This window comes from Vulpes vulpes, chromosome 3 (assembly GCF_048418805.1).
Source record: "Vulpes vulpes isolate BD-2025 chromosome 3, VulVul3, whole genome shotgun sequence".
Taxonomy (NCBI): Eukaryota; Metazoa; Chordata; class Mammalia; order Carnivora; family Canidae; genus Vulpes; species Vulpes vulpes.
The window spans coordinates 80,503,309-80,527,160 of NC_132782.1; the positions used below are offsets into that span (position 1 = coordinate 80,503,309).

The 23,852-nt window shown below is 56.8% G+C and overlaps 1 protein-coding gene across 7 annotated transcripts in view; it reads right to left on the reverse strand.

Annotated features, from left to right (window-relative positions):
- Nucleotides 1-22,862, reverse strand: part of GTF2IRD1 (GTF2I repeat domain containing 1) — a 110,581-nt gene extending 87,719 nt beyond the window's left edge. For 5 of the 7 annotated variants that reach the window (XM_072752839.1, XM_072752838.1, XM_026019587.2 and 2 more), the window contains exon 1: nucleotides 22,695-22,862. The gene's annotated coding sequence lies outside the window, so the exon portion shown is untranslated. Of the gene's footprint in view, nucleotides 1-21,048; nucleotides 21,111-22,400; nucleotides 22,460-22,694 lie in introns of those variants that run through there. The other 2 variants (XM_072752837.1, XM_026019586.2) reach the window with 2 other exon arrangements.
- Nucleotides 22,863-23,852: the final 990 nt, after the last annotated feature.

The following is a 23,852-nucleotide window of genomic DNA, read 5'->3' on the forward strand; positions in this document are numbered from 1 at the left end:
TTTCCAATTTATGGGTAGAGAGTGTATGTTCCATTTGGTGCCCACAGCAAGAATCTAGGAGTCTGGGGCACCTGGGTGGCTCAGTCAGTTAAGCATCCGCCTTTGGCTAAGGTCATGATCTTGGGTCCTGGGATCAAGCCCCGTGTCGGGCTCCCTGCTCAGCGGGGAGAGTCTGCTTCTCCTCCTTCTGCTCTCTCTCTCTCACTCTCAAATAAATAAATAAAATATTAAAAAGAAAGAGAATATAGGAGTATGTAGCAGACCCCCACGTGACCCTCATCTCCCTTGCCGAACCCCTGCTGCTCCTTGAGGCCAAAGTGACCAAAGTCACCACTTAGGATGAAGCACCAGAAAACAGAGCTGGCCCCCCTGACGTCCCTGAGCTGGTGTCCAGGGCTGGGCTGCCCACCTCCAGATGTCTTGTTATGGGAGGAAACCAACCCCTCCCTTCCCAAGTCCTGTCTATCAGGTTACTTGCAGCTGAATACACTCTTAATGGAAACAGATTCCATGGTCTGGTCAAATTATATTCACTTCTGGCTCTATCTGAAGCCATAACTCTTGTTTTACTGCTTTTTTATTCTATCTTACTAGAGTTTGCGTTTCTTAATGCCTTTCTAATTACTTCTGAAACAAGGTATGCTACAAAAAATGAAAAGAAATCAATCTGATAATCTTTTAAAAGCCCTAGTGCGGGGCACCATTCAAGGAAAGACCTGCCTTCCAGTTAGTCTAATGAGAAGTTACTTAATTTCCCCAACCCCGCTCTCCTCATCTGTAAAATGGGGCAACAGTGCAGACCAATGTTACTATATTCCTGGCAGGAGCATGGGGGCGGGGGGTAAATAACATTAGTTGCAATGGACTCTATTCTTAGAGACCTGAGTCTCTACAACTCTCCTGATAAATGTCACCATCCCTCAATCCTTGTCACTGAGGCATTTGTGCAAGCACCAAATAAAGCAGTTTGTCCTGCCACAGCCTCTTCACCTGCTTCCTTCTAGTGGGGCATGTGGAGACACAGAGGATGCCTGCTTGTCCCTCCCTTAGGTGGCTAGTGGTGTTAGAAGGTATTGGGGGCTTCATCCCATTCCTGGCATCCATCCCAGGCCAGAAGACATCTCAGCTGGATGCTGCATAAAAGGACCCAAGCACAAACAACAACAACAACAAAATGACCCAAGCACTGGGTAAGGACTACAAGAGGTGGCTTATCAGATGCATTCCAAGTGGAAGAGCTTACAGCAAGATGGTAATAATTACAGTCTCAAAGAGATTTTTATACACCCATGTTCATAGCAGCATTATTTGCGATAGCCAAAAGGTGGGAGCAGCCCAAGTGCCCGCTTATGGATGAATGGATAAAGATGTGGTCTTTACGTACAACAGAATATTATTCAGAATACTACTATTTTTTCAAAGACTTTACTTATTTGGGGAGTGGAGAGAAACAGAGGGAGATGGATAAGCAGACACCAAACTGAGCATGGAGCCTGACACAGGGCTCAATCCCATGACCTTGAGATCATGACCTGAGCCAAAATCAAGAGTTGGACACTCAACCAACTGAGCCACCCAGGTGCTCCCCCCAGAATATTATTATTTTGAATATTACTATTTTATTTATTTTTAGTTTAATTATGATAGTCACAGAGAGAGAGAGAGAGAGAGAGAGAGAGAGAGAGAGAGAGGCAGAGACATAGGCAGAGGGAGAAGCAGGCTCCATGCACCGGGAGCCCGACGTGGGATTCAATCCCGGGTCTCCAGGATCGCGCCCTGGGCCAAAGGCAGGCGCTAAACCGCTGAGCCACCCAGGGATCCCGAATATTACTATTTTTAAACAAGAAGGAAATTTTGGCAAATGTTACTAGATGGATGAACCCAGGGACACCATGCTGAATAAGCGGGTTGCAAAAAGGCAGATAAGTACAATTCCACTTGTATGAGGTCCCTAGAGTACCCATACTCACAGAGACAGGAAGGAGGATGGTGGGTGCCAGGGGCTCGGGGGAGCTAGTGTTTACTGGGGATGAGTTTCAGTCTCATCAGGGGCAGATGAGAAAGTTCCGGAGACGGGTTGCACCGTAATGTCAATGTACCCAACGCTACTGAACTGGATACCTAAAGATGGTTGTGATGGTCAATTCTGTGTGATGGGTGTTTTACCCCAATTAAATAATAACAGCCATTTACTAAGAGTTATCTAGAAACACCCATGACACTAAGTCTGGTGATGCACATGGGTCTCCCCAAGCCTTGAGCCCATGACTGGCTCTTAAGTTCCAAGCCAGCCCCAGGCTCACTGGTGTCATAGCAGTAGAAGTCACAGGGATACAGGCTCTGGTTCAACCCAAGAAAATATCTCCCAGCCAGGAGGGCTGTCCACGAGCAAAATAGGCAGCCAGGTAGGCATCGAGCTCCCTGTCCCTAGAGGTCTGCAAGTGGAAGTCATCTATTTGTCAAGACCTTTTATTTATTTACTTGAGAGAGAAAGAATGAGAGAGGGATTCCAGAAGGAGAGGGAGAAACAGACAGCCCGACATGGGGCTTGATCCCAGGACCCAGGATCATGACCTGAGCCGAAGGCAGATGCTTAACCGACTGAGCCACCCAGGTGCCCCCTCAAGACCATTAAAAGAAGGTCTGTGCACATTTTTTGAAGGACAGACTTCCACAAGGCACCTGGCAGGGGGTCACATGGGCAGCGGTCAAGGGACGCTCATGTTTGCTTTGGGTAGAAAGGCCCTATATGGAAATAGGACCGCAAGAGCAGGCTTCAACTGCTTTGGGAAATAAGCTCTCAGTGCTTCAAAGTATATGATGTTGGAGCGTGTAGAGATGGATGAGCCCCTCGCCCAACCATCTCCACATGCATCTGGAGAAGCTGAGGCCCAGGGGGGTCAGCCCCCACCCCAGATCGCTGCATGACCTGCGCACGTTTGCACCAGAACGCGATGTGCTCTCCCGTGTGCATAACTGCTATGCCAGTTGCAAATTCTTTCTTATTCACTGGCTAGGTCCTTTGGGAAACAAACTTGATTTCTTTGTAAATGGGCAACAATTCTAACAGTAGGCATCCTGGATCTAGAGCGGTGCCCATACATGCTTGCTTCCGGTGCATTCTCCCCAGTGGCTGGTCTGTTGAAAAAGACATCAGACGTGAACAAACCACAACTACCCACAGCAACACGGCCGAGTCTCTCAAATATGATGAAAGCATCCAGGAGCCAAAGGTCACACTGTAGGATTCCATTTATGTGCAGCTCAAACACATCCGAACTCCGAAGGTAGAAGTCAGGATGCTGGTCATTTTGGTGGGGGGGGGGGGGGGGGGGGTGGAGGGGTGGGGGCGGGGTTGGAAGGAGGCATGAAAGGGGCTCCTGGGGGGCTGGGAATGTTCTGTCCTCCATCGGGCTGTTACCTGGAGATGATTCAGTTTCAAAAAACTTATCAAGCTGTTGACTTAGAACCCATAGCTTTTTTTTTTTTTTTCAGTAAAAAGTTTTAAAAAGATGTCAGGTATGGGATCCCCGGTTAGGTGGCAGACAACAGGGGCGCTGTCCCGACATACCTAAAGAGGGTGAACCAAGTTCCCACCCTGTGACCAGCACTTTCAGTTCTCTCGCTTCATCCTGAGAAAACTCTCCGCAACATGAAGACTTTTATGTGCAAAGGCATCTCGCCAAAGCATGTCACACATCCGTAAATACACACCGCACACACACCAAAGGGAAACAGCAGACAATCCAAGCGCCCCATGGGGGGTGGAAGCGACGTTGGGGTGATGACCGGCCCCAGGTACCCATCTTGGAAGAGCCAAGAATGGTCCCCACACAGGCCGTGCACCTTGCTGGGCTGCATCCACGGCTGACCTCTCTTCCCTCTACTTTTCCATCTTTTGTAATTGATCTAAGGACGTGTCATTTCTGCAATCTGGAGAGAAATAGCAGAAAGCTCAGGCCTTCCAGCCGCCCCGCCCCGCCCCCCGGACAGGAAAGCAGGCCCGGCCCCGGGCAAAGGGCAGACGCAGGGAAGCACATGCCTCCTGCGGCTTTCCTGGAAAATGAGGGAGGCCTCGGCCTTCTCTGCCGAGGGGTGCTGGAGGAAGGGGCAGGTCTGCGAGCTGGCTGTGGGAAGCTGGTCTCCTCTTAGTCCAGGGCTTCCAGAAGGTACGGCCTTATCCCCACGGGGTGGAGAGGGGTTCATGAAGCGGGGCAGCCTCCCCACAGACGGGGCTCCCCAAGGCCAGGCCTGGGTGCTGGGCATGGAGACCGTGAAGGAAGCCTGCAAATCCAGGTTTTATGGGGTTTCGGCGCCCCGCGGGTGACCAGGGGGTGCTGCTGGTGGGACGGGGTGACCAGGTGGCCCCGTGCCTGCCTCGCCAGGAGGGGAGGCTGGGCTCCAGTGGGCAGGCGGCTCTCCAGGGTCAGGTTTCTGCCCCGTTATTTAAAGCCCGGCTCCAGGCTCCAGGCGGGCAGGGCCAGCCGCCGCCTGCGTGACTAGGATGAGAAATCGCAATCCTGACTTGGCCCGCGTGCCTATGGCAACTGGCGGTGTGGCCTTGGAGACTAATCTCCAGGCTGCTGGCCTGCAGGGGCCTCTCCAGGCGGGGCCCCTGCTCCCCGTGGAGGCCCTTGGCCAGGAAGGGGACCCAGGCCTCTCCCAGCCGAGGACACGGCATCTGCCCTTGCAGGTGTGCCCCTGGCCGGTCTCAAAACATACAAATTCCCAGGGCCCCGGCCACAACCCCCCACTCATAGTCACACACATGGGACGTGACCACTGTGCACAATCACCTCTGTCATGCTTCATTCGATACAGCACGGGACCCACGGCAGGTGCTCCTGCCTGTGAGAGAGTCCCTCCCAGGCTGGAAGGGGGCAGGGATGACAATAAAATAGACTATTAAGAAAAAAAAAAGATTAAAAGTGTGATCCAGGGCACCTGGGTGACTCAGTTGGCTCAGGTCATGATCTCGGAGTCCCAGGATTGAGCCCCAAGTAGGGCTCCCTGCTGAGTCTGCTTTTCCCTCTGATTCTTCCCTATCTCTCATGCTGTCTCTCTCTCTCAAATAAATAAAATCTTTTAAAAATTAAAACAAAACAAAACACCACTATGATACACCCTGATTTAAATGGTTACATGGGTATACACAGGTAAAAACTCATCACTATGGACACTTAAAGTTTATGCATTTTATAGTAAAGGTAAAAATGAGTGACATGCAAGAAGCACAGGCTAGCGGGTGGGGAAGTCAGGGGAGGCTCCTTGAAGAGGTGACACCTGAGCCGAGTGGCATGCCACCGGGTAGCAGGAGTTCGCAGGGCAGGAGCATAGCCAGGGGAACGGGGCCCAAGCTCTGCTCATATGCAGGGGATGTGAGCAGCCCCCCTCCCTGGAAACAAATGCTGAGCAAATACAGCTAGACCCGTTTGAAGGAGTGCCAAATTACTGGCTGCCCGGGAAACCCAACCTCCAGTCCAGCCGCCCACGTGTCTCGACTGGGCCTGAGCAGGGTGGTGGGTGGGGTGGGGCCGGCTCTGCGTGCCTAGAAGGTCCAGGGCAGGGCAGGAAGTGGTGGGCAGAGGGGCAGGCTCGGCCATGGGGGTCAGGTCAAGAACCTTAGGTCATCATCATTTAGGGAGCAGGACTCACTGAAGAGTTGGGAGCAGGGGCAAGATGTTAGTTTTAGGGATCCTGGCAGGATTGGGCAGACATGAATCCAGAGCCAGGGAGCCGGTGGTAACCAAGCTTCTTCAATGGTCCAGGCAAGAGATGGCCAGGTCTGAGGCCAAGGGCAGCAGCAGCAGGATGGAGGGGAGGGTGGTTGTGACCAAGAAAAGGGCAGAGGTATGTGACAGCATGGATGGGGGAGTCCCCAGAAGGGGGCACCTGGAGTGATGCCCAGGTTCTGATTCTGGGGTGGCACACGAGATGGGCAGGGGAATGGGTGCAGAGGGCTCCAGAGGGCTTCATTCTCTAGGATGGGAAAACCTCAAGAAATGGGATTGGACAAACACACATGCAGGCCTCCTACATCCTTCCAGCTAGATCTCAGAGCCTGAGCCAGGAGCCTCTCCCCGCTGGCCCTCTGCTGGTCTAGGACGCTGAAGAGTTGCTTCATCCCATTGGATGAGGAGGTGTGTGCAGGACAGGAGAGGGGGAACCACAAGCCAAGTGGGGGTGGTCTCAACAACACCCCCAACAGAACATGCACACATGGGGACAGAAATTTAGTTTTGTTCCTGGCTAAGCCCCAGAACCACAGCAGGCACTCCATATATACTTGCTTGGTGAATGAGCGAGGACTCAAAGAAGTCAGAGCAGGGACTGCAAAATGAAGCTTAACCAGAGTAGACCATCCTTGGCCTCCTTGGCCCTCCCAGGGCACCTCCAGCCCCACTACATGGGGTCCCCCTAAGGCTGAGGCCCTGTCCACACCAGGCTGACCTCTCGGCTGGAGGAGCAGGGAAATGTCTGGACTTGGGGGTCAATCCAGCCTGGGTCTGAGTCCCTACCCAGCTATCACCAGCCTGTGACATCAGTGGAGGCAGACACACCATGCCTCAGTTTCCTTGTGAGCAAACTGGCGCCACCAATTCTGCTGCTCTCAGCGTTTCGAGGACGGCAAGCTGACGTGTGAAGAGTGTCTGGCCCGGGACCTAGAGATCACAGGTGCTCATTAAAGACACGGGAGTGATGATGGGGAGGAGGACTACAGAGCTGCTGTCCCGCCCTGACATCACCGCATCCCATTAACTCTGAGTTAGCTCACGCAGGTCCCCGGACAGGCAGCACACAGATGCTTCTGCTACCCCATGTGAGGGGGCTCTGGGGTAGGACATGCAGACCCGGCACTGGGCTGGGTATCAGGAGACCCCAGCACCTGTCCCCTGGTTCTGGCTGAACCTTGGCAACTCAGCTGCAGGAGGTGAAAGTATGCATTGGTTCTTAAGCTTCTGGAGCGCTTGGGGGCTGGGTGTCAGGAGGTGGTGGGAAGAAGCCAGCACTGGGGTGGTGCCAGCCCCTGGGGCGATCCCATCTCCAGAGAGCCCCCCTGCCAGACGTAAACAGGCCTTCTCAGAAGGATGAGCAACGTGGATGAGGAGCATCAGGCCCTTTCTTGTCGGGAAAAGGCTGGGCGGAAAAAAGCTAATCACAGTGGGTGATCTAATCTCAAGGCTCTGGCTCACAGGCTCCCACCCCAGCCAGCCCTCCTGAGCGGCCCGCTCCCTCGCTCCTCCTGCTGCTGGCTATCCCACTCAACCCAGTCTGCCAGGGGTAGGGGGCAGGGGTCCCAGGGAAGGTCAGGCCCTGCCGCAGGTTGGGATAAGGAGAACTGGCTTCTAACTCCAAACACCACCCCAAAGTGGGCCTCAACTATGCCTTTGGAAACTTCTCTCAAGACCTTCTTCCCCTCCACCCCAGGTGAACGGACCACCACGCCCCCTCCCCTGGCCTCTGGCCTCCATACCTGCCCCGATCCATGCAAGAGCAGTCATCACAGTCACCCTGTGCCCACCCTCAATGCCCTGCGATCCCATGCCTCTTGTTCCAGCTCCTTTAATCCCAACGCCACAGCCTGCAGGACCCTGTCCTCCCACACTCCCCATCCCACGAGCTCCCCTGGTCCCAGTCCCGTGTGCTCCCGGTGGGAGGCACTCCTGCCGGATGCGTGGAGCACCAACTCATCACGTGGCTCCTTCAGTGCACCCGGATACCCCAGCCCCAGAACTGGGGGTAAATCAGACCCAGGCCCTGACCCGGGGCTCCCAGGTGGGGAAACAGCAGCTGAGGTATAAATGGTGACGGCACTCGAGAGAAGGGGCCTTTTCCATCAAGGTCTGTCCAGCAGGTACTCGGCAGAGGCACCTGCCGCCTGGGGCCCTCCGGCCGGCTGGCAGCTGCACAGGCCGATGCCGATGCCTGCCCGCGCCCCGCCCACTCGCCCACAGGGCCTCCCTGTCCACTGGGCCGCGCTCTGTCCCGCAGGCACCGTGCCGCAGTCCCTGCCACCTGCTGGCTCGGGGACTGGTACACATTAGTGACCTGGTCCCTGGGGGATGACACACTTAATTCGGTAGCTGGAGGGTCAGAGGCGTGAACACGCAGGTGAACCAACACCCCCTCACACATACACTCCGTCAGGGCTTTCATCCTCCATCACATTCGACACCCCAGCATCCCCAGCAGACATGGGCAGGGACCGTCACCCATCCCTTGCTGGACGACGGAGCCACACTGTGCATGCGACCTTCCTATGATTCCACAAGAACTGTGGGGGAGCCAGTGTGGACATGTTCACACTCTGTTGCCCAGCCCTCCCCTCCCAAAGCCCACACAGGCTCGTGTGTAAAGGCTCACTACGGCCCTGCTGTGCTCACACTCCCTCATGTGGGTGAGGAGAGCCTGGCCACCTCGATCCACCAGGGCAAGCCAGGCTCACCGGCAGCTCCGGCCAGGTGGTGGTATTCCATTGATTTCTCCCCGGGGATGGGAAGAACCTGCAGCCCAGCCCAGGCCGCACCATCCCCCACCTAGAGCCCAACGACTGATGACAGAGCAGCTCGTCGCCAAGCCTGAGTCTCAGGAGTGTGCACAGGGCCACTCCTTGTAAGATCTGGGTCTAGCCGAGTCTTTGCCAACCCACTGGCTGTGTGATGCTGGGCAACTTGCTTCCCCTCCCTGGGCATCATTTCTGTCTTCAAAAAAGACAAACATCCACGGCACCCTGCCCCTTCCTCCCTCCCAGAGCAGTGGTGGGCAGTGGAAGCAAGGCCCAACAGAGCCTTTCTTTCTACCCAAACCCTACCTTGGCCTTGAGCCTAGCTGAAACACCACGTCACATTATGGTCACCATTACCATCAACAGCCACATGACTGCCCAGTGCTGTGCTGTGAGCATCCTTTTAATCCCCCACAGCAACCCTAGAGCACAATGGCATTCTTCCCATTTGACAGAAGACAGGGATGCTCAGAAAGGCTGAGTAACTTGCCCAATGTCACACAGCCAGAAGAGTCAGGGGCCAGCTTCAAAGCAAGGTCTGCTGGAAAGAGCAAATGTGCATCCAACCCGTGACGTCCCGGAAGCAGCCCTCCAGAGGCCCCTGGGCACGGCTCACTGCCCAGCGGCTGACAGGCAGATATTCACAGAAGATCTCTTTAGCACAAACTCCTTTTCTGCCTCCCCCAGAGGGTAAGGAGCTTCAGGAAAGGGGCCAGGCTTCCTGACTGGGGTCACAGTGAGGCCCTGTGAGTCCTGAAAACCAGAAGGGACCTCAAAGTATGGAGACATCATTTTCTGAGCCAAAAACAGGGCTTAGGGCTCAGAAAAGGGTCCTGTGTTGCCAAGATCATGGGCCTTCCAGGACAGTGGGGGTTAGAGACATGGCACAGCACAATTCCAGGAACTGCTTGCCCTCTACACAGACCCCAGACTCCAGCTCAGCCAGTCTGCCCCCGGCCCCCACCACCAACCTGCAGCTGCACAGAGCCCAAAAAATGGGAGCAAAGAGGCACTGGTTTCCTGGCCAGGAGACCCATCTGAAGCCTAGGATGAGAAAATCACTCCTCTTCCAAAGCCATGTCCCCACAGAGGCCCAGGTCGGCAGGGAGGCGTCCCAGTCCTTACTTCTGGCATCCTCATGGCCCCGTCCAGGGCACCCACTGGCCTTGCACAGCCTACAGCCTGAGAACCCTCCTCATGAGGCTCACGTAGCTCCAAACTGGCTTCCTGAGCACCAGCTCCAGCTCCATGCTGCAGGTGCACCTGCCTGCCCCCCCCCCCCCCCCCCGACCCATGCTCACCCTCACAGTAGCTTCCAGACCTCTCAGCCACACCTCAAGGGTGGATGCAGCTCACACAGCAGCCACTCAACATCAATGCCAGGATAAACCCAGGGCCTGCATCTCTGAGGCTGGGTCTCTCCTGCGTCTCTCCTGCCTGAGAAGAGTCACCACCCAAGAGAGTCTACCTATCCCTGTCAGGGTCTCCTGGAGTTGCTCCTTAAGATTTTCCAGGTTGTCAGCCCCACCCTGCACACCCCAAGGACCAGGTCTGTTGGGATTTACCTGGACACATAATGGGGCATCAGGGTACACATCAGGGCAGAAGCTGGCGTGCCCCCACCCTCCCGCCCCTAGCCTGTCCCCAGGGGCCACCAGCCATTCCTACACATCAAGGTAACCAACCACGTTCCACCTCCAGCCTGTGGGCAGAATGTGTAGCCAGCATGAGCTACACTCTTTTCTCTCCTCATTTGGGGGTTTTAGAGGCCCTGACCACCCCCCGACCTCATCTTCCACCTCATCTGCTCTAAAACCTCCCGCCAGCTGTTTGGCCTTGCTGTGCCCACCCAGTCTCCTGGAACAGTCAGACAAGGGAGGCTCCGGCACCCGCAGGAGGGCAAGGAGTCCTGGCCCAGGAGTCACAAGATGTGGTTTTGGATCTTGATTCTTAGAACTCTGCAATCAGCCGAGTGCCTTCTCTGCCCTGGCCTCAGCTTCCCCGTGTGAAAAGGAAAGGTCTTCAACCTATTCTGAGGTCCCTTCCAGTTCTAATGGTTCAGGGATCAACAGCGGACCGCACGGCACACCCCATCCAGGAAGCCCCAGCTCCAGGTATGAGGCCCAATCCGAAAGACCCAAACCCCACAGTCACATGTATAAGGAAGACCGGCACCAACTAGAGCAATGGAAAGGGTAAACCCTGCACAGGGGTTAATCTGAGAGGGGGCCAGCTCCAGGTTCGGGATGGCTTTCTAAAGCCGAGAGGTGGGCAGCCCGGGTGGCTCAGCGGTTTAGAGCTGCCTTCAGCCCAGGGCATGATCCTAGAGTCCCGGGATCGAGTCCCACGTCAGGCTCCCTGCATGGAGCCTGTTTCTCCCTCTACCTGTGTCTCTGCCTCTCTCTGTCTCTCTCTCTCATTCTCTGTATCTCTCAGGAATAAATAAATAAAATCTTTAAATAAAAAAATAAAGCCGAGAGGTAACATACACAGTGACTTTTCCAGTGAAAGTCACGCTCTTTGGCTGCCAGTCCTGGGAGTCTGGAGTTTTTATAAACGCACGCTTGCTGGAGTAACTGCCACCATGATCAAGACACAGGGCAGTCCCACCAACACCCTAAATTCCTGCAGGCCCAAGTCAACTCATGCCCACGCGACTCCGGATCGGCTCCATTCCTATGGTTTTGCATTTTCCAAGATGTCGTATGAACGCAACAGGACCTGGCTTTCTGGGTCTGCACCCTCCAGCCAGCTTAGCACGCCTACGGGTCACCATGCTGTCTGGATCAAGTGCTTGCTCCTTTTCGACGCTGACCAGTACCCCATAGTCTGCACATATGGGAGTTCGCTTATCCACGCACCACCAGCTGGACACGGACATTATTTCCAGTGTGGGGTAATTATGAATAAAACCACTGCAGGTAGCTCTTTTCTTCAGGTTCTTATGTAAACCTAAGTTTTCATTTTCCTTGGGCAAATACCGAGGAGCAGAACTGCCTGGTCATATGGTAAGCACGTGTTTTAACTTACAAAAAGCTGCCCCCAAATCCACAGAGACACCATTAGTGGTTGCTAGGGGGTGGGAGTGGGGGGAACAGGGAGGGACGGCTAATGGATATGGGGTTTCTTTTGGGGGTGATAAAAATTCTTCTGGAATGAGACAGTGGTGACAGTGGCCCAACCTTGTGACTATACTAAAAACCACTGGACACAATACTGACACGGTGACTTTTACCTTTATGATGTGATTACAGGTCAGCGAAAATAATAAACCTTTTTCCAAAAATGGCCACACCACTGGACACTCCCACCAGCTGTGCCTGAGGTACGGCCCAGGCCACTTTTAAAGGCAAGATGTTCCATAGTTGGGTACAGGGAAGGGAGGAACAAAGGCCCTGAGGCAGGATGGAATGAGCCCTAGGCTCACAGGCCTCCTGGGCTGAGCACAAAGGAGGTGACTGGATGGGGACAGGGTCAGGGAGGCATGGCAGGTGACTGGTACTGCCCTCCGCAAACTGGAATCCCCTGGGGCCTCAGATGGGCAGTGGTAACTCTGGACCACAGAAGAGCCAGGCACCCATGATCCAAGCCCCTGCCCTACCTGCTGAGGGGGTGGGGTGCTCCACATCCCTCTTCTTGCTCCTGGAGAAATGAAGATGTCCACACTGGTCTGGGCCACAAGGGGCAAAGAGGGGCGATGCCTGTCCACTAGCATTCCCAATCCCCTTCCCTGCCAATAGGCACACCTCTAGCTTCCCAGTTAGGGGGCACAACAGGACCAAAGTCTGACATATACGAAACTGAAGAAACCACTGAGGAGAACATATGTAAAGGCAAAGCTTTGAGAGTAGAAGCACTCTGCCCTCACTCCTTCTCTCCATCTGGGCCATGAGTGTGAGGGCTGGAGAGGATGTGGCCATTCCGTGACCATGAGGCATAAACATAAAGATAAAAATCCAACAAGCTAAATCAAAATCACGTGAAGTAGCACTTCACCCTTTCCAGGATGGCTGTAATCAAAAAGACAATCCCAAGTGCTGGCAAGGATGTGGAAAAACTGGATCCACATACACTGCTGGTGGGAATGTAAAATGGCGCAGCCACTTTGGAAAACAGCCAGGCAGTTCCTCAGTATGTTAAACATGGAACTTCTAAAGTGACCTGGCAATCCCACTCACAGGTGTTTACCCAAGAGAAGAGACAACAGAGTTCACTCAAAAACTCGTATACAGGGCAGCCCGGGTGGCTCAGCAGTTTAGCACTGCCTTCGGCCCAGGGTGTGATCCTAGAGACCCAGGATCAAGTCCCACGTCAAACTCCCTGCATGGAGCCTGCTTCTCCCTCTGCCTGTGTCTCTCCTTCTCTGTGTCTCTCATGAATAAATAAATTAATTAATTGAGAAAAAGAAAAAAACAACTTGTATACAAGTGCTCACAGCAGTGCTATTCACAACAGCCAAAGAGGGGAATGACCCAAATGTCCCTCAGCCGATGAATGGATAAGAAAAGGTGGCCCAGGGACGCCTGGGTGGCTCAGCGGTTGAGCATCTATCTGCCTTTGTCTCAGGGCATGATCCCGGGATCCGGGATCGAGTCCCACGTCGGCCTCCCTGCGGGGAGCCTGCTTCTCCCTCTGCCTGTGTCTCTTTCTCTCTCTCTCTCGGTGTCTCTCATGAATAAATAAATAAAAATCTTTAAAAAAAGAAAAAAAAGAAAAGAAAAGAAAAGGAAAGGAAAGGAAAGGAAAGGAAAGGAAAGGAAAGAAGAAAAGAAAAGAAGAAAAGAAAAGAAAAGAAAAGAAAAGAAAAGAAAAGAAAAGAAAAAAAGAAAAGAAAAGAAAAGAAAAGAAAAGAAAAGAAAAGAAAAGAAAAGAAAAAAAAGAAAAGAAAAGAAAAGGTGGCCCATCCACACAACGGAATATTATTTGGCCGTAACAAGGAGTGGCACCTCTTGACATCTACCACACATGGATGACCTTGAAAATATGATGCTCAGCGAAAGAAGCCAGATGCCAAGGCCACATGTTACAGTATTCCACTGATTCGAAACATCCAGAATAGGCAAATCTGTAGGGACAGAACATGAATCAGTGGTTGCCAGGGATTGGGGGTGGGGAGAGCAGAAGGCTGACTACTTAACGGGTCAGGATTTCTTCTCCTGGTGATGAAATGCCCTGAAATTAGCGGTAAATATCACACAACTCTAAAAGCACACTTCAGGGTATGCTTCAAGGAAAAATAATTTTTAAAGCAAGCTAAACAACCTAACAAGTTAGGGAGGAAAAGGAGCGAGCCCCTTACAGCATCGCCGAGCCCCCGTCCCAGCCTCTGACTGCCTAGACACCGGCTTTTCCTTGGGAGGTAGTAAATAACCCCCTGCCCAAGCTGTTCACGTGAGATTTTCTATTACCTGGAGCCAAACACACTCCTAACCAACAGACTCGTCCCCCCTGTGCCACCTGCCGGGACTCAAGGGGGTTATTGAGCACACTCAACAGCAGCACCTGTCCCAGGCTGGTGGCTGGGATTCGCCTAAACCTCAGGTTATCTGACACAGTCACCACCAGCGGCCCCCAGAATGCCACACATACGTGTGTGTGGGCATGCACCACACACATACATACACACACACACCCAAGTACACGCACACAAGCGTGTGTGTCTAAATAGCCCAGGGGATTAACTGTACTGAAGCTCCACACTTGTGCTCTCTCCCCATACACCAGCTGCCTTCACAGGGGGGAACCCCCCAAACTGGGTTGCACCCAGCCTAGGGAGACACCACAGTGTCCCCCCCGGACCACCACCCTCCCCCACCACCACCCTAGATGCCTCCAAGAGCCACAGCCAGGCCAGCGACCGAGGAGGATGGGGTGAGCCAATGAAAATCAGTATTGAAGAGTGGACCTTCCAAAGCTCCACCCCGAGTGCCCTGACACCTAGCCGCTTCTAACTCACTTAGCAAGTCTGTACTGGATATTCACTCTGTGCCAGGCAGGGTGCTGGGGGCAGGGAGGCGGAGGGACAAAGCTTCAAGGCCTGGACCCAACCGAGGGTGACAGACAAGCGCAAGGGCAGTTAGAACCCAGTACGTGAGGAGGCCTGTGCTGGGGGACGTTCAGGGGTTGTCGGAACACAGAGGAGAGGCACCTAACACCAGACTTGGAAGGGCGCGCGGGGAAGGCTTCCAGAGAGAAGTGCCATCCAAGCTGAGACCTGCAAGCAAAAATCAGCCCAATGAAACCGACCAACAGAGAGCATTAAGTACGTTCCAGGGAGAAGCCACACCACACGGGGAGGCAAGACAGCAGCACAGTATGTTCTAGAAACCCAGGGAAGCTCATTGTGCTGGCACGGAAACAGGCAGGGGCTGAGCATGCCCAGTCTGGGAGGGAGGCAATCGGATGAAGGTCTTCACCTGGACCCAACACAATGGCCAGAGCTGGGCCCTGCCATCACTTCTACAGTAGGATGCTCCCGTGGCCACCTGTGTAATCACTGTGGTCTCTGGACCCATACACTTCTGCCCTTTCCCAACCCCCATCCCCATCCCCTCCCAACCCCTTGCCTGCATTTGGAATGCCCACCCCAGACTACTCCTGGGTTCAGACTCCACCCACCCTCCAGGGGCCAGTGAAAAGTCACCTCCTGCAGGCTGTCCTCAGGCACATACCTCTGAGAATAGAGGGTACTCCAAAAACCCACCACAGGGCCACTGCCCCTGGGTAGCCACAGCTCCAGGGGACTAATCAGTTCCACCCCCCCCCCAGGGGTTTTCCCCAGCTGACAGAAATAGAAACTGAGGCATGCCCACTTGCTCTGTGGGCAGAGGATGTAAGAGCACAGCAGGGAAGGACGGCAACCAGTTCTTCTCTGTGGAGACTGGGGTCATCATGCGTCAAGGTGAGAAAATTGGATTGGCAACCAGCTCCCCACAACCGGATGTGCTGATCCTCCCAAGAGCACTGCTACAGAGGGAGAAGCACCCTCATCTGTTCTGATGAGGCTCAGAGAGGCGAAGCCACTTGCCAGAGAGCACGCAGCAGGTCAGTGGTTAGAACTGAGACCTGACTCCATGTCTGGCTGGCTTCAAAAGGCCCTGCTGGTTCCATTGGGGGGGGGGGGGGGCATCACTCCCTTGGATATGCAGGGCAATGGACCAGGACCAGAGGGAGGATGTGCTTAACCTAAGCTGAAGCCAGGATGCACACAGGGGAACAGGGGCAACTGCCCCCCTTCCCAAAGGCCCTACCTCTCCCAACCTGGGCCTCTCTGCTAGAAGCCGGCACACCTGAAAAACCAGCTCCTGGATAAACATGAGAGAGACACTAGACTGGGCCCAGTCATAAGACCCCCCTGGAGCCCGCCAGGACCACCCTGGAGCTGGGTGGGTGGGTAGACAGAGATCCTGCCCACTTCCAGGGAGCCACCCAGGAGCCTGCCACAGGCTTCCCACCAAGTACTGCCCAAGGGTCGGGCCGAGGGGTGCAGGCTTTGAGACTGAGCCAGGGGAGTCAGGGGGGGGGGCAGGAAAAGGGGTGCTGGGGGGTCAGCTGAGCTCATCAAGAAAAAAAAATGACCTGTTTACCAAAAACAAAGGTAAAACTCCTGAAATCTCTCAAGACACCCATGCAGGTCATGTTAACACCCCAGGAGCTCCTTTTCCTGTGGGGCGCACATGCCCTGGGAGGCCCTCAAGCCCCTGTTGGGCCCCCCTTCACTCAGACACCACCGTTCATGACGCCCACCCACAACTCTGCAAGGTACTGCTTTCTTCCTTCTCAGATGGTCAAACTGAGGCTCAGCCGGCTTGGCAGCTGTCCAAATCACACGAAGCAGGCAGGTGGCAGGGCTGGAATCAACCCACCTAGAAGCTTCTGTGCCCAACCGAAATCTCAGTGATGCCCACAGAAATGTTCAGAACAGCCACTGTCCACGTGGGGTGGGCCGGAGGCAGAGGTAGATGGCAAACATTTGTATTTAGAACCCCACCAGGTAAACGTGGATGAAAGTGGCCCTACTCCGGCTCCAAGGGAGACACGGGAGGAGGTCTGCAGGGCCCCACCTCCTCCCCGTCGGAGGCCCACTGGCCTGTGTGACCACAGCTGAATCCCTCTCCGGCCTGCAAACCAGAGGCTCTGTTCTCCCATTTGCAGATGCCCCGATCCAAGCACAGAGATCAGAAGTCACTTGCTGGAGGTCACAGAGCCCCCTCTATATGACCCTAAATCGTGTTCCTGACTGTAACACCAGCCTCATTGTCCCTCCCCACCCCACTACACCCCCAGAACAAGCCCTGCCCCTGCTTCTGGAAAACACAGACCTTCTACCCCAAGCTAAAAGGCTGCAGGAGCAGACCGGGGATGCACAGCCAGAGACCCCCAGATCCCAGGAAGTGGGGCACGTGGAGATGGGGGAGACAGCACAGGGCACAGACGGCTGCCCTCACCCGCCCCCCAGCTGTCCTGGCCTCAGAGCATCACTGTCCCAGGAGCCCACCTGCACGGCGGAGGGTTGTGGGTGTGAGGGCAGCTGCGGGCAGGTGTAATTTCATCGCAGGCTCGCTGGCTCTGTGAGTCACCAGAACCAGAGGATGAAATTCTAGCTCTGCGGACAGAGGTGCGCACCTCTCTTGGCTCAGGGTCAGCTCTCTATGGGGGTGGGGATGGGGTACAGGCAGTGCCTTTGTAACAATGAGCAAAGGGTACCCCCTCCTCCGGGCTGGTCCCAAGCAGGGCTCTGCACACCCAGTGTCCCTGACCACCACCACCACCACCACCAGAAAGGGGGAGCCGTGTGGCACAGTCCTATGATGGAACAGTACTCAGCAACCAAAAGGTCTAAGAAGCCAGACTCAGGCTGCATTCTGAGTGACTGCATTTATGTGACATTCTAGAAAATGCAAAAGTACAGAGACAGAAAACACACAGTGGTTAAAAGGAAAGCAAAGAAAAGAAAAAAGAAAACACACAGTGGTTGCCAGGGGCTGGGGGAGGGTAAGAGGTTGGCTGCAAGTGAGCTTAAGGGAAGTTTAAGGGGTGATGGAATGTTCCGTGTCTTGACAGGGGCTGGGCCATGTGAATGTGTACAGAGTCAAACCCCTCAGAAGGCACATTTACTAAAACTTGAGCATTTCACTGGATATCCCCCATCCCTTGATAAAGGGGCATCTGGGGGGCTCAGTGGTTAAGTGTCTGCCTTTGGCTCAGGTCGTTATCCCGGGGTCCTGGGATCGAGTCCTGTATCGGGCTCCTCACCGGGAGCCTGCTTCTCCCTCTGCCTGTGTCTCTCATGAATAAATAAATAAAATCTTTAAAACAAAACAAAACAAAACAAAACAGGACAGCCTATGGGGTGAGCCCCTCCTACTTGCTGGCCTGGGGCCAGATGCCAGGACCTGAGACCCTGCAGACCTGGGGCATCTGTAAGTTTCTTACTGGCCGGTTAAGAGTGACAGACGGATGGACAGAGACTCCCCTCTATGGTAGTTCTACCAGAAGCCAGAAAATGTACCTGAAGACCACCCTCCCACTCCAATAGGCAAACAAGCCTGGCCCTGCCCAAGCCTCCAGGAGAGAAGCAGCCTGAGAGGGGCTCCTTCCAGCTCCAGGTTCAGGCCCTCCATCTCCAACTACGTAGCCTTGCTGGGCACCTGCAGGCTGCCCAGAAGCCCAAGCCCCCGAGCCAGGACCACTCACCTCTGGCTTCCCACAGTCTCCACTCCAGACCCGCACTGGGGTGACCCACATATCCAGCTCTGGAAGCCCCCCGCCCAGCCACAGCAGCTGAGACTCTGGCAGGACATGGGGTATCTTCTCCACTTCACATGTGAGCATACAGCCTGGATTTGGGGGAGGAGGGACATGGTACCTGAGACCCTGCCCCTTGCTTCCTGGCTACAGTCAGTTCACATTCCAGGGGCCTCAGCACAGCACAGAGGCCCTTCATACCTGTGACCCTGCCCAGTGAAGACCCTCCCCTACCAGGGGGCCCCCCCCAGGTAGGATCTCTAAGCCTTGATGGAGTGGGCGGGGGGGGGGGGGACATTAGAGAAAACAGCCTCCCAGTGCTCAGGCCTGGCTCTGCAAACCCTAACTCCGGTGTCTGATTTGGTGCACCCTACCACCACCCTTCCCCCTGTCTCCCTCCACAGTGAACAGAAATCTCTGAAAACCAGGGGTTCCCAGACTGGGGGATCCCTGGGTCGCCCACACCACCCAAGCTAACAGGGGATCTGGACCCTGGGACCGCGGCCTGGAGAAAGCCCAGCCAAGGAAACAAGAATGAGACCTGCCTGCTGCTAACTGACCCAGACCCTTCCGGGAGCTTTAGGCTGAGCCCTGACCCCAACCCCAGGCCCACCCACGCCCTGAGCCTCTCCCCAGTCCCCAACAGTCCCACTGCCCAGAGGTCAGAGCTGTAGGGTTGCCAGATCAAACAGAAGACCCCAGTTCAGCTTCAGATAAACAAGTAAGTCTTTAGTATACGTTACGTCTTCAATCCTGCATTATCCATGGCTTATCTGAAATCCAAATTTAACTGGGCATCCCTATTTTTATTAGCCAGATCTGGCAACCAGAAGCAGGTGGTCCTGAAGGAGGGAGACAGGTGGGCACACAAATAGCTCTGTGTTGGCCAAGCCCGGCTCCGGACCAAGAGGATGGGAGTCAGGAGCAAGACTTCTGCCCGGGACACCCCCACCAGGCATCCCAAGCCCGGGCAAGGACAAAGTACGGCCTCCACTCCGCTCATTCAGCAAATCTAACTCCCCACAAAGCGAACAAGCGCTGAGCCCCTTGCACATCCTTGCCGGGGGCTCTGAGCCTCTTTGCTGTCATCAGCCGTAACCCACAGCACTGAGTCTGAAATGATACAGTATCCACCCTGGTGAGCATGAGGATCACTGAGTCCCAGCCAGATCTGCCTGCAAACGAGGGACCTGGGAACCAAGCGAGGGAGCTGGCTCCTCGTGGGCCCCGCCTGGACACCCCAACACCTACCCACAGAAATCTCCACTGTCACCCAGCCACAGAAGGGGGAGCATCTCACTGACTTATAATCATTTTTTATCTCTTCCAGTTCTCCCACATAAAACGATCCTTCCACTACTCTGGCCCAGCTTATGAATTCCTGCTGGGAATTCCCTTGCAGCTGCCTCAAGGGTCTACATCTTCTGGGCCTCACACTTTTCTGGAAGGTTCCAAGCCCTTGGCCCAGAGTCCTGCTCTGTTCCTCTTTGTCTGTGAGTTAACTCCGCAGGTCTTGTTCCCTGCACCCTGAGGTGCCCCTTGAGGCCTCCATGGGCCCAGGGGGATGGGCACACATTCCTGCTTGTCCCAGAGAACCCAGCCACGAGGCATCACAAAGAGAGCACCCACAAAGAGCCAAGAGTTGGAGGGCTGAGAGAAGCGGGGCAAAGGACATCCTGGGAGCAGGTTTGAGGGGAAGACACAGGCTCGGGGCCCCGAGGAGGATAAGGAGGCAGGGGAAGATCCTGGATTCTCGCCACCATGGGGAAGGGAGTGCTTCCTCAGAGAAGGGGATTCAGGAACAGGAGAAGCTCCTTAGCAATGTGGGCCCAGGGCTTGAAGCTAGACTTCATTCATTCATTCCCTCAGGTAGTCATTCCTCAAGTATTTGGGGACCAGCTCCGGGGCACCAGGGAATCCAAAGCAAGCCTCGGACCCTGCCCTGTTCCAAGAGCAACTGGGAGGCAGATGTGGAACTTCTGAGTGAGATCAACACTGGGACAGAGGAAGGACAGGACGTCACGGGGGACCACAGAGGTAGCCATCCCTGGGCCGGCCCTGGGATGGGATGCCAGCCCGAGGACACAGCAGCCAGTTAAGTCTTCACAGAGAGGCGACGAGAGCAGCAAATCCCACCGCGCATACCCCCACTCTGGCCAGGTCAGGACATCAGAGGAAGTCTCCCACTCCTACAGGGGAAGGATGGGAAGAACCTTCCAGTGAAGAACAGCATGTGCGAAGGCCATTCAAGAAAACTTCAGGATTCCACGAGCCAGTTGATGGATAGAGGAGAGCCAGAGCGGATGAACCAGAATCCAGAATGGGGACGGACCAGGAGAAGGGATCTGTGCTTCCAAGGTCACACTCAAGATATAAACGCCCCAAGGCGTCGCCCGTCGCATCGCCCCGAGATCCTCACCTGGGTTTCTGACAACCCAGCTGCCACCAAACGGCGCAGGCCCTGGCTGCTGGAGACAGGCTGCTAGAACAGCTGCCTCCAAGACCCCTATCATTATGCCCGCCTTTCCGACTATTTCCAAGCACCGAACGCTAACAACCGCCACTGTGTCGGAAGGCTCTGGGAGACCAGCCTTCAAAGAACAGATAGAAAGTATTTGTGATTAACACATTGCACATAAATGACCCTTCCTCCAGCACCAAGAGAACAGTCAGTCCTCTTAAGTTGGTTACGCTTGTCCCTACAACGCCATCTCCGAGACCCAGTTTTGCAACCTTCGGCCCCAGGTCTTCCACATTTTAAACGTGCAGGCAACCAGTGGCCACAGAGTTCCCACCTTTGCTTGGTTCCTCTGCTGGGACCCTCTGAGTCAGAGCCTCAACTTTCTAGGTCACTCTCAGAGCAGGCTATGGCACGGGGTGTGGTCTTAAGCCTCTCACATCCCAAAAGCAGGTCGGGGATTCCGACATCCTGTCACCTTGGAGCCGGGTCTGTCCCTTGGTCCAGCAGTTCCTGTTCAGAAGAGGTCAGAGTCTACCTGGAAGCCTCCTGTGCTCCCACTCACAATGGGTGGCTCGTGATGGGCGCCTGACCACCCCCTCTTTGCCACCCCGGCGCCCAGATCTTCCCTGCCGGCAGCCACCAGCAGCCACCAGCCTCCCAGCCACTACTACCTCCTGCTCCGAATAAATAATCAATGCCCGTGCCCTTTCCCTTTGGAAATGACGCTGCTGAAATAAATGGCTGCTTGGAAAGGCACCTCCCAAGCCCCGAGGACCATAGCAGTGCGGAGGAGCAAGCAGTCCCAGCTGCGGGGCAACCAAATCCCGCCAAAGGAGGTCAGAGCAGCTTCTGGCAGCCCCTTCCTTCCAGTGTGACCAAACGCCCACTCCTCTAGCTGTCCACACCTGCCCCACACCCCAGCTACTGGGGCCGGGGGGAAGGGTGGGGGGGAATCCCGGGGCAGTCCCACGCCCCCCATCACCAGTCCCATACTCCATCCAAGGCGGGTGCTTCCCCTAAGGGGCCTGGTGCGGGGACCCCTGCAAGCCAGGTCCCTCACTTTGGCTGCGATGGGAACGGAAGAGGCTCCCACCCCAGGTCTGGTCTTTTGAGGCTGGGTCATATGGCCAGATGTGCAGGGCTCCTCCAGCACCGCCAGGAGGGCAGAACTCTCGGCTGCAAGGCCCCCCTCTGCCCTGGGCCCAGGCCAGGGCATCGTCCCTGTCCCTGGCCGCAGGCCGTGGCTGGAGCCCAGGAGAGGCACCAAGCCCATCATTTCCAAGGACTCGGGATGGGGGGGTGGACGCGGAGCACGCTGTGGCGCTCCACAGGCCTCCGTGCCCTCGTGCAGGAACTCAGAGCCCAGCACGCGCGGGGCACCCCCAGCTCGCTCCTCTGGAAGCTCGGGGCCCCACCGCCGCCCCCCGAGGCCAGACTCCGGCTCTCCCCGGAGCTTCAGCTGCCGCGGCTCGGACCGGCCCCCTCCCGGGGGACCCGCAGGACCCGCAGGAGCCGCTGCGCCCGGGCAGCGCCGGCTGCGGGACTCGGCCTGCGCGCGGGGGCCCGGCCGGAGACGGCGCAGCCCGGGGGCGGGGGGCGGGGGGCGGGGACCCGCGGCCTTCCCAGCCCGCTCCGGCCCCCTCCGCTCCCACAGGGGCGGCCGCCGCCGCGGGCAGCACGACTGACCTCATTCGCCCACCGCAGCAGCCTGCGGGCGCCGCCGCCGCCGCCCGGGGCGCCCCCCAGCTCCGGCCGGGCCGGGGCACAGCGCCCGCCCCCCACCCCGTCCGGCAGGTGGGGGGCGGCGGCCCGAATCAGAGTCGCAGTCACGTGCCTCCCGGCACCCGAACGCCGGACCGGACCCCGGAACACCTGGAGGGGGAGGGGGAGGGGAGGGGCGGGGGCCGCGGCGGGGGGCGGCGGCGCAGGGAGCAGGGGAGCAGGGCCTCGGCGCCCGCCCCCCGCAAAAGTTTCTCCTACCTCGGAGGATCCCCAAGCGCTCCTGCCGGCGGCGCCCCGGCCCCGGCCCGCGGCCAGGACTCAGCCTCCTGCCGCTGCCTCCTTAATTAATCCGGGAGAATGGGGGAAGGCGCGGCGGAGGGCGGGCGCGGGAGGGAGCGCGGCGCGGCGGGGCGCGGGCGGGGGCGCGGGCGCGGGCGCGGGGCGCCGGCGGGGAGGGGCCGCGGCGGGGGTCTCGGGCCGGCCGGGGGGCTGGCGCTCGGCGGCCCCCACCCCCGGCGCGGGCTGCGGCGGAGGGCGGGGCGCGGCGCGGCGCGGGGCGCGGAGCCGAGAGCGGGAGCGCAGGGAGGCTCTTTGTTCTGTAATCCCAGTAAGATTGCCAGCCATTCGCCCCGGCCCTAATCCCAGCCCCGCGCAACACCACCCTCCATTGGCTGCCATTTACATACGGGATTAGCCCGCCCGGCCCGCCCCGCGCCCCGGCCTGGGCACCGCGGGGGGAGCGCCGCGCCCCCCGCCCCGCCCCGCCCCGCCCCCGGCGCCCCGAGCGCGCCGCCCCGGCGCCCGCCGCCAGGGGGGCCCGCGGGAGGGGCGGGAGGCGGGAGGGGCGCCCGCGGCCTCGGCGCCCCCTGGCTGCCCGGCGCCGCCCGCCGCCCGCCGCCTCCCCTCCCCAGCGCGGGGTGGGGGCGGATTAGGAGGCCGGGGCGCGGGGTCAAGGTCACCCGGAGGGCGGCGCCGGGCCGCGGTGGCTGCACAACTGAAGGGAGCCGCTGGTCACTCCCACCTTGCCCAGGTTAGCTTCCGGCCGTAGGTCCCGGTACCTCCTTCAGCCTTGGTCCCCCGGGATGTGAAGGAAGGCAGCGGCCTGCCCAAGGTCGCAGCAGATCCGGTTGGAGGCTCCGGGGCCCATCTCGCCCGGGCAGCCCTCCTCCTGATCCCCGGCTGGGCTCGGGCTTTTGCCACCCGCTTCCTCTACCACCTCTACCATGCCAGCGGTCCTGTGGAATCGGGGAGCACACTCCCCATCCTCTCCAAAGCCGTGCATCTTAATTCAGCACAAGGAGTGGTGCCCTGAGTCCTGTGCTAGGCCCTTGCTATGCTGGGCACTCCTGGGAGGGACACAAGTCAGGCAGGCCGGGACCCCAGGGAGCTCCTGGCCTAGATGGAGAGAGCAGCACA